The sequence below is a fragment of the Amblyomma americanum genome, chromosome 9 (genome assembly GCF_052857255.1).
Source record: "Amblyomma americanum isolate KBUSLIRL-KWMA chromosome 9, ASM5285725v1, whole genome shotgun sequence".
NCBI lineage: Eukaryota > Metazoa > Arthropoda > Arachnida > Ixodida > Ixodidae > Amblyomma > Amblyomma americanum.
Window position 1 is genome coordinate 81,032,203 of NC_135505.1, and position 17,297 is coordinate 81,049,499.

At 45.6% G+C, this 17,297-nt stretch overlaps 1 pseudogene; it reads left to right on the forward strand.

Moving 5' to 3' along the window:
• The first annotated feature begins 1,547 nt into the window (after nt 1-1,547).
• Nucleotides 1,548-5,131, forward strand: LOC144103457 (cholinesterase 1-like; annotated as a pseudogene).
• Nucleotides 5,132-17,297: the final 12,166 nt, after the last annotated feature.

A 17,297-nucleotide genomic window follows, 5' to 3' on the forward strand; every position in this document is an offset into this window, starting at 1 on the left:
GGAAGTCACACTGTGCAATGAGTCTCCTAAGAAAATATTCGAGCAATACATTCCAAAGACATTCCAATAATTTCAACCTATCAAGAACGCACCAAAAGTAAGAACTGATGTTCTCTAGTGCAGCAGTCAGAGTAGCGTAAAACAACACTGGGGGCCTCTCTCAGGATTTTCTAATATCCTCGTGTAGGACCAATGGTTCTCGATTTGTTTATCGAGAGATCGTGCTCAGAATGTCCTCTGTGAAACATTTCTATATCTTTACATCATCATTGAATGATTAAGTACACAAGGCTTAGCATTATTGAATCTTGTAAATTTGAGGAACGATAATAATTCATGTGAAGCAAATGGAGCATTTAGACACAAGACCCATCCAGTACCGTTACTACAAGTTTTCACCATATTTCACTCCAAATTGGTGGAACAGCATAGATAAAATTAAAGCCGTAACGATCCAAACAAACGATATAGCCATTACCACCAGGAAGAACTACTGCGCTGTTTAAGTGCTCTAGAAACCTTCGAGTTATGGTCATCATTGGTAGTCGAAAATGTCAGTTGAAGAAACGCCTGTCCCACTAACCTATGAGAGCAATCTGGCAATGGGCAGGTGGTGCAAAGATGGTCAAAGCAGCTATAGGGGCTCCCCTACAAACTTTGTGAATTTTATTGGTGCAAAATAAACTATAAATTGCTATAAGCGGTCAATCAGTGCCCTCTCACATCAACGGTTTTTTGAACGCCTATTGCCTTATGGATAAACTAGAAAGGTGACCAGGGTAAGAGTCGTGTGCATTGTCACCTATAATAGGGAATCTGAAATAAAAATATGAACGAGAACGGATTGAAGAAGACGACGAGGATGGCGATAAGGATGACGTGGATTAACCGAAGAATAAAGAAGATGAAAAAGCACTACTCGCTGAAGTGGGAAGAGATGATTGGTAGAGAAGAGAAGAAGAAGAGGACGACGACAAGGATTACGTGGAGTAACGCGAGGACTATAAAAGCGCGAGGGAGAGCGAGGCACGGGGGGGGGAGATCAGAGCTGCTGCCAGCCATCCGGTTTGTGCCACCAACGCCAACAACACCGGCAGCACCTCCACGGGCGCTTGGGCCGGGAGCTTATACAACGCAGCCAGCGACGACAGCCGAAGCACGTCGAACGCCGCCTCGACGCCGGCTACTAGATCCATTCCATTCAACGCCGCAGCCGCACCAAACCAACCGTGAGCACGAACGCCAACCACTAACAGTACAACGCTAGTAGTAGACGCTAGTAGCAGTGTTCCCGGGTCGCGTGTATTTTTATCCTTTCTGTGTTGTGATAATTTTGTCAGCTTCGTGCGCTAGCTTTTGTGTCATGAAGGGTGTATTAAATATGCGTCTGTGTGGGTACACATGTCACCTAGTCCATTCTTTCGGTCCCAGTGTTCTCTGGGGACAAGTTAAGTGGCGAGCCTGCAAGGATTGATTTCTTTGTTTCATTTTGCTTTCTCTGGGATCTTTCTGACCTCTCGACGGCGGAAAGTATGGATTTGGCAAAAATGTTAGAACTGGCGCTCAAGCTATGGTTTAGCAAGGAAGAGACGATGTGTCTCTGTGACGAGGATAAAGAGGCAAAACGGCAGAGCGAGGAAAGGGAGCAAGCACGCGCAGACGCTCGCGAGACAGAAGAGCGGGAGGCGAGAGGAGCTCGCGAGGCAGAAGAGCGAGAAGATAAAAGAGCTCGCGAGGCAGAAGAACAGGAGAAGAAAAAAGACAGACCGGGATCAGGAGTTCCCTTTGTGGAAACAGGCGCATGTCGCGGGAGGTTATAAGGAGATCATGGACAGTGATCAACGTATCTTAGCGGGTAGCGAATCTCCGTGGTTACGTAGTTTTCTCTTTTTGTAATGACAAGTTGCCTAGTGGACGGAGAATGTCTTACTTTTATTTTTTAGCCCTAAGCCATTCTCACAAATAAGAAGAGGCTATTGTCCAAATAACAGCGGTGGTGACAACGAAAAGAACCGATCATTGTGATTTGCCGTTAATTGTACAATGTGGCAATGACGTCAGCACTAATTGCTATTAATTCACTCGCCCTTTATAAAAGGTGTAATAAAACAGGACGTACCCAGGAGATCAGGATTATTTATTGCAGCATCAACAGCATTCAAAAAATTATATGCCAGTGGTTAGTGAAACGGAAGCCGCATTTTCTCACCTCAAGTAATAGTGTATCTTGCTAAATTATTGCTCGTGTGTACGTAACTAAGATTCTTTTCTTTTTGAGGTTCGGAAAAGATTCATTTCGGAATGCAGCGTTTATTATGCCTTCGGCTAAAATAAATTTTTGGCAGCCCGTGACTGTAGTGCGTTTCACTATCGCAGCAAGGATCTTCTCTCGAGTGGCTCTAGAATGAGCCTTTTAAGGCAGCTAGCTTTTTTATTCTTTTTTTAATTCCCAGCGATATTCGCAAAATAATTACTCCGGAGAAGATGCAGCTTTCGTCCGGAGTAAAGCGTCCTTGGTACCGATTATATTTCTTTCCTGTGATGTTGCACGACTTCGGCGCTTGGTGTTCGGTTAGTATTCGAATGTAAGTGTATTGTGTAACTTCTTATAAGTCTGCAAAAGAGAGAAGACTGCCTATATCTAATCCTATGGACACCGACGCTGATCACATCCTCGCGGCTCCCAGTCATGGCATGGCTCCATGGCGGAGAGTTTCAAGTTCGATCAGCTGCCATGCGCTTGGATCACGGTGCCAATCTGGCTTCTCTTGGAAAAGTGGTCGTAGTAACCATTGCCTACAGGTGCTTTTTTGCTAGTGTAGGTGCATGTCGTTGCACACTACTGCTTTTCATGATCGGAGAGAAGCAAGGTAATTTCATTCCGTTAAAGTTTGAGGAGCGCGCTTGAAGGTCAATAGGAAGTAACTCACCCTCTAAAGTAGACAGGCGACAATTTAGGAGAAAAAAAAAAACATGGCGCAAGGGTAACAAGAAGCGCCATATAGAAAGTAATTCTCGTACTCATAAATATTTATCTCTCGTGTTTAGCATACAAAGATGGTGTGAGGCTAAGAAATAATGCCAGTGACAAAGTGTTCCTGTACTCATGAATATTTTATCTCCCGTATTTATATGAAATATCTAAATGTTTATAAAACGCAGGCCGAAACTCATTATTCATTCGTTTCCGCCTCAGCGCGAACGTACTGTTATAGCTCTCTTGTAGCTGTAAGCAGCAGGATAGGCAGATATGAATGTGCTATTAATCGACAGTACACAACCTGCCTTCAGAGAGATATATTATAATAAAGATGGTGAGAGCAGAATTTGAATTTTGCACAAAAAATGGTTGGACAGAAAGTCCAAAATAAGATGAAACGCGTTAGCAGAGCAGAGAAAAAACTTTCATTTTTATTCAAGATTTCTGAAATTCGCAGAGGTCTGCCTTTGAAGACCTTACATCAGGCACGTTACAGGCTGGTATAGCACACACATAAAGAACGAAAAGAGGATAGAAAAATAATTTCCGTTCAGCAATAGCCCTGCCTAAAATTTTCAACCTTCCAGAATATATTCATATTGTGAGTAGCTTTAAACTTTGGAACTCCGCTCATATGTCCTCATCTTAGCGCCGGGAGGTACTTCTGACATCAGGGACTTTACCGTAGGCCGAATACAGCGACTGCCTATTTCACAGGTTAAATGCCGGCAGAGAAGTCTACGACTGTCTATCGCTTCGCGACGCCGGGTCTCTGATACCGGCTGCCACTGCCCTAAGGTGTTTAAATATAATATATATACACACGCTTGCCTTAACAATTTATTACAAAGAAAATTGCTGCATAAAAGATTTGCCCTTAATTCACCCTTAGAGTCTTTTGACGAAAGAGGCTTGAAGTCGATTCCTCCAAAAATTGCTACGTAAAGCATCGCACCATCACGCTAGTTAGGGTGGTCGAGTGCGGGTATATATGAAGATTTCTTTATTTGTAGTTTTCAGTAATTATTTCAAATTGACATGCCTTTAAGCTTTACCCCAGTGTTCATGCTGCAGTCGTGTGGTTTCGTGTATGAAGGGACAGAGGATGCTCCGGGAAACCAGGGACTGCACGACTCGGCGTTAGCACTGCAGTGGACACAAGACAACGTCGCTGTCTTCGGCGGCGACCCAGCGGAAGTGACGTTATTCGGATGAAGCGCTGGTGGTATCGCCACCGGTTTTCACCTGTTATCGCAAGGAAGCAAACATTTGTTCAAGCGAGCGATCATGCAGAGCGGGCCTGCGACAAAATGACCGCACGAAAGAGCGATCGTTGATGTTGAGATACACCAATAACTTTGCTCAGATCTTTGGTCGCAGCAATGGTAGCATCCACACCAACTTGTCGTTAGACTTGGTGTCGTGCCTTCGAAATGTAAACGCGTTTAATCTCCTCAGTGGAGCATACTTTTGCTGACGAAGGCAATCGTCTGTTTGAACCAATTTTAAGGGATGAGTTCCTCCCCGTGGACTCCAGTGAAGCTGCATTTCCGGGTGAAAGAGATGTCATAATTGGATACGTCGCCAATGAAGGAAGCATCATGCTCTAAAAGAGTTTCAGAGACACGTTCTGTCAAAATCTACTTCCCAGAGAAATTACCAAGCTAGAAATATTTCAGTTCCTGGGAACTCTCCACCCGGATCTGTCTCTCCCCGACCTTATCCACCCACCTCCAGCAGATATATATAGCGAATATTGAAGAAAATGATTACAAAGGACTGAGACAAGCACTGTCTGATATGAAGATCGATGAACATGTGTGCGCGACCTTCCAAACTGCGGAAAGGTTGGCCGATGCCGCAGCTTCAGCCGACGGTGGCAATGGCGTCTACGTCTACGAGATGAATTACGTGTCGGCCTGCAGCAAAAGACAGACATGGTTTGGTATGACGCATGGAGACGAAATACCTTTCGTGTTCGGGAGACCTCTTGACTTTGACGGTGGATGTACAAGGGATATTCCATTCAGCAGGGCAGCCATAGAGTCATGGAGCAGTTTCGCTAAAGCAAGAAGCCATAAAGGGTGGCGTTCCGTCTGGCTGTTTTGTAGAGGCCTTGGTTATGTAGATCTCAAGTCCCTGAACCCGTGAAAACACTCTTGGCAAATCAAAACGCATGTGCTTCGACACGCAGCGCGCATAAAGCTGTGCCAGTAATAAAGCATTGCGGAGATTCATCCTCTTCAATGTGTAAAAGTACTCTTAATCAGTTTAATTGATTTTACTAGAAGCCACAGCGCAATAGACATTACGACATCGAATAGTTATTTCTCGACAAGAAAGGAAATCAGTAAGACCGCCTGCGTTGCTACTCAATAAGTATTTTTTTGAAGGTGGATAAGTGTGCAGATAAAATGATGTGTTTATGAACAGAGTGAATAACAATATTTTTTTCGACATCTAGACATGGCTGTCAATACACAGGATGTTCCTTACGATATGAAGAGCGTTCGGTTGCTTACATATCTGCAATCTCATGCACGCAGCAAACAGAAATTTAACGACAATGATCTTTATAAAAAAATATCTCTTAGATAAATGTGAACCCAACGCCTCATTGCGATGATAAAGGTTTTCCAGGGCAAACTCTGTGATCATCGATATTCCTCGCTCGTATACATTGCAGGAAGAGGTTCGTTAGAGACAAGCGCGATTTTTATTTTCTCAAAAGAAGAATTTCGCTTCCCTTATAATTTAATAGGTGTTCACTCGTTCTGATTCTTCGTAAATATTTGGCGCATTTATCCCCCTTGCTTCAATATTATAATGCGCAGGTGCATAATGTTAGAATTTTTTAATATTGCGGAATGCAAAGTATGTTATAGCTATGAAATAATGTACTGGCAGTTGTGCTACTATCCAAGATTTTAAGAATATTTTACATAATGGAACTCAAGCACTTTTGCTTAAGCAACAGACAATGCCTGGACAGTTTCAATATTTATAAACAGCTCGGTAATGGCACTGGACTGTTTCTTGCCCTTTACTTTGAGCTTTAATAATGGGTAATATTGTACGTGATAGAAGCTGTGATGTGCAAGGTGTATGGCGCGCTTACATAGCGGCAGTCGTGGTCGGCTTTCACCAAAATACGGTTGTCGCACCTCTTTTGAAACTGCTCTCTTTCCTTCTACATTGCATAGCGCTTATTGGACCTAATGGTATTAAGTGGCCGATGTTTTTGCCAAACTCGATGTCCGTTCTCAACATCACAAGCAAGGGCTCAGCAGTTTCAAGCGCGAAGAAGGACTCTCGATATTACGCACTCAATGAGCTCGGATTTGGTTAAATTCCAAAGGTATTTTTTTATGAAGCAACCAACTACACCACCTAGAGTTGCGGACGAAATCGAGGGGTGGTAATAAATTGTTGTTGGTCATAATGCTGTCTTATTTCGAAATAAACGGAACGACGCTTGCATTACGCTTGTTTTACGACGATAGTTTAGCATTGGTTATAACGACTTTAGGTTTGGATTATGAGGGTTTAACGTACCAAAGCAACTCAGGCTATGAGGGACGCCGTAGTGAAGGGCTCCGGAAATTTCGACCTCCTGGGGTAATTTAACGCGCGCTGACGTCGCGCAGTACACAGGCCTCTAGAATTTCGCCTCCATGGAAATTCGAGCGCCGCCCCCGGGATCGAGCCCGCGTCTTTCGGGCCAGCAGCCGAGCGCCATAACCACTCAGCCACCGGGAGGCCCCGTTTTAACGACTTTAGAGTGTATATATGTGTACACAGCGTTACGGTGCAGTTGGAACACCGATGCTTCTCTTTCCTCCCATGCGGCGTCACCGCGAATGAAAACTAATGTAACCAATTAAAAAGTTGTATTTTCTCACGTCGTTGACTGAAATGCGAAGGCGTGCCTCTGTCCTTGCGGCGCCATCTCTCGTTATGGAATTCTACGGAATGTTTACTAATGTAGGTCGTGAAGATGCGAGTTTAACATATGCCCTAAGAGAACCTGGACTTTAATATAGTACCGAGAAGAATCAAAGCCCGGTGCGCACGCGTTGACAGAAACGCTTGCCTCAACGATCGAAAGCGCTAAGACAAACGAAAGTGGACAGCAATGAGGACTTCAAGAATACTTGGATTCGGTTCGATTCGCTGTGTGCTGAAAAAACTACGAAGCATAGTAATATTTTACGCTGAGTTCGGCCTGCTACACAGACCTCAAAATCAATCCTACTTGGTACATTGCTCTTAATGGAGGCTTACAGATAATGTTGTTGCTCGCTGCAGTTGTAGTTAGAAAGATTTGTTCAGCAAATTGAGAATGAACCTTGTGTTTGCAGTCCTTATTTCAGGATCGCATTGGTCAAGGTTTCTATGGCGGCTCGGTGTAAGACCCATTTCTGGCCTGCTCCTGCGTAGATCACGGCGGCCTCCCATTGGTCAGGAATTGGCGAAGGAATAGGGATGTAGCCTTGTTTGATGAAAATGAGTGAGTGAGGTTCCGTTTGGTGTGTGCTTAGCTTTCCTTCAACTCTGTCTTAACAGAGTTGCCGGTTTTTTTTTACTTTTCCCCCCTTTGATATCTCACGTTCAGGGTAGCATACTGGGCATCGCCTGGTCAACCCTTCTGCCCTTCGTCCTTCTCTTTCTGTCTCTCTCTCTGTGCCCTATTCGATAGTGGGAACGTTTTATGTCTTCAAGACCGTTATTTTTGGCCGCGGTCTTCTTTCTTTTATGATACGTAGCGGCTGATGCTCTCATGAGTAGCTGTTAAAAGGTCCTATTTGCAAAATCGATTGTGATGAATAGTGACTTGAATTTCGAGGCCCATCTGCTGATTCGGTTGTATATTATGAATAAATAGTTCTCTTATCAGTCAGGCTGCCAGAGATTATAAGTTGTCCTGAGATAAACGACTTAAAATACGATCCGAACTATGTTTTTCTGACTTCACCTCATCGGAAGCAAAACTTGTTGGATGCTTTCGAGATCGTTTATTAAGGGAATTCTGGTCTCACTACTCTCCGCAGTTTTTCAGCACCCTTTGATGCTGGGAGACTTCATTAACAACCTCACGAAACGATAAATTACTTACTGTTAGTTCGTGATAAAAGTTCTGCTTTTTTTCTCCCTCAGCAACATTTTTGCCTCAACTAACCCGCCTATATCAGTGCCGCCGGTTTGGAAATGCCAAGTTTTTTTTTCAATCAGGGCACTTATTTTCATCAATATCACTTGAGCATCATCTCATAATGGCGACGAAATTGGTAGCGAAACTTAAGGCACAACAGATGGATTCAAAAACTCAAATTCTTGCCCATGCTACCTAGAAGGCAAAAAAAAAATCTATCGGATCAACAAGGCCAATGCGTACTTGAAATCTTCAGCGAAAGCCTTCATAGGTCGCAAATCTCATGCGAAGGCGAGGGTTGCTAGCGCTGATGCTTCTTACACTATTGCTGCCGAACGCTTTCCTAACACAAACTTCGTGCTAGACGGAGATTCATCCAGTGGTGGTCTGTGTGGGTGGGTGTGTGCTGCTTTTTTGTATTCTTACGCAGCACACATACATCGTAGACATCTCTGCTTTAACTGATATTCATGCTTGTCTTCCTGAACCGATGACGCTCTAAGGAGTTGAAGCAACGAGATTTTTGTTTTCACAGCTTACAAATAGGGTCTGCGCGCCAGGTAGACCAATTAAGATAAAAAATGCGAGTGCTGCAAAGTTGCATTAGGGCCGAGTAAATAAAAAATAGATGCGCATTTTATTAAAAGAATAGAGTGAAGGTGATGTAGGAACAAAGGAAAAAAAACAATACTACACGTCAATTAAAAAAGATTGGGTCCAGGCAAATTTACTTGTTTGGGGAGCAAATCATTAAGTGGCCGCCAACTTTAGTGCAGGTGATAGGTGAATATATTAACAAGATGTCAACCGAGCAAAATTCAGGGATTTGCTGTGACAACGCTTGTAAAGTAAGATTTCATGTTTGGCTGCGTATGCTCTTCTTGCCAGGTTTGATCACAAAGGGAAGGAGACTAGTGGTATTCGCGCTGCTCAGAGTTATCTCATAATCTCGATGGCTGCATTTAAAATACGTGAATCAAGGCTTATGGAGCCACAAGGCACAAATTCCTACGCCCTATCCGGAATCCCATTTTGCCCAGGCGTCTATTCGAGAGCTGCGCTGCAGAAAACTGCCACAAGTTAAGCTATTTCGAGAAAATGTGAGTCATGTCACTAAGGCGTCGCCTTCCTGAATTGAGTTCAGTGTGTTAAGATCGCCTACGCCCTAAGCGAAAAACGAAAAGAAGCACTGTAAATACATTTTAGCTTATTCTAGTGATTTCTTGTTAATTTGGTGTCAATTTGCCTGTACACCTAATTGTTAAAATAATGTTTTCTAAGTATGCTGGGAGTATAAAAAATCATTCTTACAAATATGTCCAGAATATGACTTGACTGTTTTCTATATTTCTCACGCAATAATAATAAATATAATTCAGCTAGACTTAAGAAAGACCCATAAACTGAGTTTACCGCATGCGGTTTCGAATTAATTATAAAAATATGTCTCTAAAACATTCTCTTTCTTTAGTTCTAAAAGCGTACATATTTCATAGTAGATAGATAGATAATGAGGAGGAGGGAAAGGCAGGGATGTTCACCTGAAAGGGGTTCCGGTTGGCTACCCTGCTCTGGGAAAGAGGAATTAGGTGACTAAAAGGAGGATGAGAGAAGAGGAAAATGCATAACACACACACGCGCACAACGTTGTCACAATTTGTCACTCAATCCAGTCGCTCTCAAATAGGCAAAGAGTGCCTTATATGCCTACAGGGCAGTCGACTGCTGTGGCTACGGACTGAGGATCTATTGCTCTGTTATTGGACGAGGATCGAGGCGGTCCAGGGCAGAACACAGTGTATGTCTTGCACTGGCAAATGCAGGGCACTCACAGAGATGGGCGATGGTCTCCTCAAAACCACAGCTTTGGCAGGCAGGGCAGTCATCCATCCCCATCCGGAAAGCATAGTGGTTGGTAAAAGCAACACCGATCCATAAACGGCATAACTATGTTGCTTCGCGACGTGCTAAGTTACGTGGAAGACGAAAGCGCAGTCCAGGGTCCAGTGCCTAGAGGCGGAGGTTTCAAACCTCTCCCGTGTTCCACGCTTAAAGTGTGAGCTCCAGCGCCAAAGGACGAAGCCCACACGCTGCTTCAGGTGTTCATATTGGGATCCTCACTGGAAGTCCGTCGTTGTGAGCAGAACACGCAGCCGCATCGGCCGCGTGATTACCGTTAATATCACAGTGTCCTGGCAGCCATTGTAAAATGTTTCATGACCTTTGGATACGGTGCCGTGATAGTGTAGACGGATCTCAGCAACAATTGTTCCTGCGACCTGCGGCGTAGCGCAGCTTGCAGCGCTTGAAGGGCTGCTTTAGAGTCGGTGAAAACTGTACATTCATGTGGAGGTTCTTGAATGATGAACTCAACCGCAGCCCGTAAGGTTGCGAGTTCCGCACCAGTTGAAGATGTTGGATAGGTCGTCCTACTTTCATGAAGATGTATCTGGCCGGTATCACCACTGGCCCCGCAGAACTGGTCGAGTGAACTGATCCATCTGTGTAAACTTGTATGCGATGACTCTGGTAAGAATGCAGGTGATTAATAGTCCGTTGTTTGAAAGCGGGCAGTGATACACCAGCTTTCTTCGTAATGCCAGGAACATAGAGGTGAACACGAGGTTCATGAAGACTCCATAAGGGTGTAGACGGTCTTGACGCAGGGGTGAAATCCGATGGAAGATATGCGCGATGTGCTTCAATGATTTGCGAATGCAGTCCCCGGCCTCATTATTGGGAGTGTTGCGAGGTGATAACAGGGAACCTGCGTGAGGTGCCGAATATGTGTTCCTATGGTGTCAACAGCAATGTATGTAGTAACAAGATGTACCCGGGCAAAAACAGTTGCTGCTGTTGATGCACATTTAGGAAGTCCAAGGCAGATATAGAGAGCTTGAGCTTGCACACTTTGAAGAGTCTTGATATTTGTCTTTCTAATAGAACTGTATATCGGAAGACTGTATCGCATGTAGCCCAGAAATAGAGAACGGTACAGTTGTAGCATCGAGCGCACTAATGCGCCCCAGGACTTTCCCGCGAGGAAGGAGAGGACATGCAAAATCGGCACTACTTTCTTTCCCATGTAGTAGATATGTGGACTCCACGAAAGCTTCTTCCTGATGAAAACAACAAGGAATCTGTGGCTTCTCTAATAAGAAATGCCTTCGCCATTGATGCGTATGGTGTAACGTGATATTATTTTCTATGGGAACGCCACAAGTGAACACTTCTTGTTCGAAATGTTCAGTCCCTGCAAGCGAAGATAAGGTGACAATTCCGATGCCGCCTTTTGAAGTCTTGCACGAACTCCACGCGAATTTCGGTGTAAGGACGTTGGTCCGTTCACAGTCAGGACAAAAAACGACCTCTCTGATAAATAGCTGCGTATCCAGCTGAACGTGCAGCCTCCGATCTCAGAAGCTTCCATTGCGTTACGTTGTCGTACGCGCCCTTGATATCCAAAAACAATGCCACGGTCAATCTTTTAAAACTTTTGCTGTGTTGCACCGACTTTACGAGGTCAACCACGTTGTCGATAGAAGACCGGCTCCATCGGAACCCCGATATGAAGGTTGGATAAACCTGATATCGCTCCAAGTAACATTCCACGTGTGTGAGCAACATTCTTTCCATGAATTTGCCGACGCAGCTGGTGAGTGCAAATGGACGGTATGATGAAACGTCGAGCGGTGATTTCCCCGGTTTAAGAAGTGGAACCAGACGACTGGTCTTCCAATCATGAGGAGCTATGCCAGCAGTCCATGACTTCTTATAGGTGTCCAAAAGAGCCCGTCGAGATTCTTAGCCAAGGCTGGCAAGTGCGGAGTACGTCACACCATCGGGCTCTGGTGATGATGACCTTCTACAACAAGCCAGCGCAGCATCAAGTTCTTCCATGGAGAATAGTGCATCCATCCGAGAATCCCCTGAGGGTGGAACATTGTTCCAGTGCAGTGTTGCGCAATGATTCGGAGAGCCTGTTTGTCTTGCGCAGAAATCTTCGGCTACTTCAACCACACTGCGCCTTTGGTGGAGCGCGACGGATTTGAACGGGTAGCCCTGTTGAGGAGATGTGCGAAGACCCCGAATTACACGCCAAACGCGTGACAAAGGCTTTTGTGGATCAATTGTTTGGCAAGTTGTCCTCCAGCGTTGTGTTTCCAGTGCCTGAATTCTGAGCTGAATCTTCTTCTGTATGCGCCTAGCATCTCTTATGTCTGGGCGCGACTTTGTGCGTCGGTATCTGCGCTCTGCCCTGCGCCGTTGTGATCGCAGTCGCTGCAATTCGAAGTCAAAATCGGTATAGTAAGCGACAGGGTAAAAGGGGCAGGTGGCGTGTTCCATGGCTTACTTAATTTTTTTTCAAGACCGGTTGAGAAGCCCTCTGTGCCAGCAGCCTCCATAAGTAAATTAAACACTGTCCAGTCAATGCACTGCCTACACGTGGCTGGGGAAAATGTAGAATTACCGGTAATAATCAGATAGGTTGGAATATGGTCGCTGCCATGTGTTTTTACACCCGAAAACCACCGCACGCTGTTGGTAAGCCACTGTGAAACGATAGTCAAGTCCAAGCAGCTGCTATAAGTCACCCCCCGAATATAAGTCGGCCTTCGGTCATTAAGGCACTGGAGGTCATGGTCAGAGGCGAAGGACACCAGCTGTCTTCCCTTAACGTCCATCCTAACGCCTCCCCACATGATGTGATGAGCATTGAAGTCACCCATAATGACCCACGGAGCAGGTGTAGCTGCCATCAAACCACTCAACCTTCTGGCGTCGAAACGACTTGATGGCGCCAAGTACCCCGCCAGTAGCGTAAACGTCATGTCCCGGCTCTTCACTGTCAGGCAAACGTACTGATTGTCTTCGTTGGGAGGAACTGAATGTTGCACATATGTAAGTTCACGTCGAATGTAGACGATGACTTTGCTGGATCTCTTGCGCGTGGGTGATGCAGATGCCTTGTAACCGGATATTCGCCAAACTGTCGGGATCTTCGGTTCACAAATCACAAGAATGGGGAAGTGATTCTCGTAGTCGTAGTGCCATAAATCGGAAATCCGGGAGTGGAGTCCGCGTGCATTCCTCAGGAAAATTAAAGCTTGCTTGACTTTCTTTTGAAAATACAGGTCCGAAGGAGCCATGATGCCTTCTACTGTAGAGCCGCAAGAACTGGATGTATCACGTCCAGCACTTGAAGTGTGCTGTTTGCTGCTGGCGTTCGTAGGCTGGAAATCAAAGCACGCATGACATTCATTAGTGACGCTAGCATTGAAATCACTTGCATATCTGGGCCATGGCCTTAATCGTGCCTGTTGGCTGGATCAATCGTAGGCGCTGAACACTGCCCTGAGTGCGCCAACATCCTTGACACAGTAGGCGTAGAAGGCTTTGGCAGTGGTGGCCAAGTTGCATTTGAGGCAGCAGGTCCAGCCTCACCAAGCGCCGGGTTCCCTTGATTTGGTACGGTTTTTGGTGGAGGCGGACAAGCTGCAGTGTGGTTTGGGGCATTATTGTCAAATGTGACTGCTTTCTTTGACGACCTTCGGCGGCGCGAACGACGTCGTCGCACCTTTGCGGCGGCTACTTTATGCGTAGAATGGTCTCGCACCATTTGCTTCAGTACCGCCCGCTCGGTCTTCAGACGCGGGCAGTCTTTCGAGGAAGAGTCATGAGGGCCTTGGCAGTTGGCGCACTCCAAGGTAGTCGCGCGGCAAACGTAACCGCTGTGTGACTCGGAGCATCGTGGACACACGATGGAATTGATGCACACGCCGCTCACGTGGCCGATCCTTATGCACTTCCTGCATTGAAGTGGCTTAGGCACAACAGGTCAAACTGGATGACGAAAGTGTCCAACCTTCACGTACGATAATATGCAGTCACCCTTGAAGGTCAGCTTGATGCACGTAGATCTTCCTAACCGCTTGAACTTCAATGATGGAAATGCCGTTGGTTGCCGGAGGGGGCGAAGAATGTCTGGCTAAAGACAGGCCGCTTTTGAATCTGTACCTTGTAACGTTTAGCGCTAGAACCTTGTCTAATGAGTCTAGCCTAGCAGTGCTACTCGAGGAAGTAACTGGCATTGAATGGGATGCCATAGGGCTTATTGAAGTTAGGAGGACAGGTGAAGCGTATACTTTACTAATAGACGGGCACCTACTGCGCTATCGCTGATTAGCGGATAGACGTGATTTATGTATGGGGGATCTCATTAATCATGTTATAGCAGGCAACGTAGAAGAGTGCTATAGTATTAACGAGAGGGTGGCAGCTATTGTAATTCGGCTCAATAGGAAGTACATGCTGAAGGTTGGGCAGGCCTACGCGCCTATTTCCAGTCATAATGACCAGACCGTTGAAAGCTTCATCAAAGACGTGGAATCGGCGATGAACAAAGTAAAATCACAGTACACTGTACTGATTGGTGACTTTAATGCGAAGTTAATCAAGAAGCAGGCTGGCGACCAGGCAGTAGGCGACTATGGGACAGGTTCTAGGCATAGCAGGGGAGAGTTATTAGTAGAGGTCGCCGAGAAATATTTGAGGGCTATATAATTCTTTCTGCCGCAAACGAGAGACAGGAAATGAACCTGGAAGAGCCCTAATGGTGAGACTAAAAATTAAATCGACTACAGAATTATGCGTTCAACATTGCATAGTCCAGTATGTGGACGTCTTCGGCAACGTGTGATGTAGCGACCCAGCATGGTAAGGTGTCGAATTTGCTTAAATTTGAAGACGGAAGGGAAGAAGCTAGTGAGAGGAAGCCCATTGACAGAGTTAGTGGTAAGAGTGATATTAAAGGAATTCAGAATATCGCTGCAAAAAAATATCCAGCTTTAACTGAAAAAGACGATTTTAATGTTTATGCAATGAACATTAACAACAACAACAATAATACAGCTATCATTACGGTGTGCGCAGTATAAATCATCGGTAGGAAGGCTCGACAGGATACCGGCAAGCTATCTCAGGAGACTAAGCACTTGATTAAGAAACACCAAATCATGAGGGCGTCTAATCCTGCAGAGATAGTAGAACTAGCAGAGCTATCGAAGTAAAAAAATGAGCGCAAGGGTATAAGGAAGTTTATTATAGAGAGAACCTAGCATGCTCTAAAGAAAAGAGTTACCCAGAAAGCGGTGCATAGAAAACTAGGCATGGGTAAAAAACAGCTGCATGCGTAAAGAGACAAGAAAGGCTATGTCATTAGCGATATAGGCGCGAATCTTTGGAGCGTTAGTTTTTTCATTCTTCAATGTTGGCGCCTTGCCACCTTATCAGTTTGTGGGAGGAAGAGGCGACCAAATTTATCTCGGTTGATTGCATACAGGCGGAGCAGATCCTACCTCGTTCAAGAATGTTGCAGTAACTTTACTCAATTTATCTGCAATGTTCGCTCTCAGCTTTTAATTGGGCACGGCCGGGAGTGGCGGAGATTCTGTTCGACGACCGCCGAGTACGCTTGTTGCTACGTCGCTGCCGAGACATTCAGTTCATTGTGGGCACAAGTCAGCTCATATAAAGAGTTTTACTTAGACGTCATTTTAGCTGTATTTCAGTTCCCTAGGTCGCGGTCACAAGCTCGTGATATATGGTGGAGGTTCTGGGTGGCCGTCCGTGTACCGGACACCGTCTTCAAGTCGTGCCGCCAGCCATCTGCACTTCGCACCTGAGGACGAGCTAGGAGTTAACCGAGCCAGCCGACGTCTCCAGGGAGAGCAACCGATCAAACGAACTAAGGCTGCGAACTCGGCCTGTCCTTAGCCAGACATTCTTCGCACCCTCCGCGGTGTCACAGGTGTTACCGCCGCCTTGGTCAGTTGCTCCGCAGCCGCTGGGGACTGGGGCCAAGGGTTAATTGTTTGTACATAGAAGTTTGAGGAAAAATTACTATACCAGGGTGTCAAAATCGTGTTTGGTGAGGGGTGCGTTATCGATTCTGGTCACCGACATCCGGCCACACCCCAGGCCTGGTTATGCAATAACATAACACGGGGGAAAATATCGCTGCACTGGGATTCGAACCCCGGTGCTCTTGCACGCGATGCGGACGCTCTACCTCTACGCCATCGCTGCACCACCAATACGAAGTTATAAATATTATGTGTACTATTAGAGTATTCTGTGTAATCATTTGTAAGCCATTTTTTCTTTTTAGTTCCACTTATACATGCAATATGTTTTCCTGCATACGTGACATTACAATATGAAGTTATACTTATTATATTCTCACATATACAGGAAAACTTATTGCATGTATAAGTGGAACTAAAAAGAAAAGAAATAGCTTATTCATGGTTCACTAGAAAGGAATAATAACGGAAAACACAACAAAATCAGCAATGTTTTATAAGTAAACAACATTCAAAGCAGTGTTTAATTGTTTATATTATAACGTGTAAAAGTATTGCGTGCTGCCTCAACTGGTTTATCGTTGGCATGCTAAGAACGAAGACGTGGAAGTTGTTCTGTATCAGAACACTGCCTTCACGTCTCTGTAGTTTTTGGTAATTTGTGCTATAATCATGGAGGCGCCGCTCTCTTTTTGCCACGGCGATAGAAGTTGAGGCTGCACGGCCTCTATTGGAACCCGGTGGGTCGGCAGAAGCCGTCCAGAGAAAGCGCCTGCACCGCCAGAGTGACTCGAACAGCCAGGGCACTGTTGTGAACTCGGTGCCAAGTGAAGACTCCTCGTCCTTGGCCGACGACGGCATCATACCGGTTGTTGGCAAGAAGACCAAGCGCAGACTGCGTAGACAAGCCGAATCGTCCTCATCGAACACATCAACGGTGTCTTCATCAAGCACGCCAACGATCATTACGGCGCGAAGCTCCTCGGCGCATACAGTCTTGTTTGTGCCGTTGAACCCAACGGACAACTTGAACCTACTGAACAGGCAAGCCATCTCTATTTGTCTGAAGAGCCTCGTACCGGGAGGCATTAAAGATGCCAGAATAAACCCGTTCAAAAACGTCCTTGGCATTCATGTGGTGAAGCGAAGTGCACTAGAGAGTTTAACCGCAATCACCAAACTCGGCAACATTAGTGTGCGCCCCCTTATTCTCCAGGACAGCGGCACTACGGCTGGCGTAATCTACAACGTCGATATCGCCATCTGTGATGCAGATTCACCCATGTTGATCAAGCCGGCA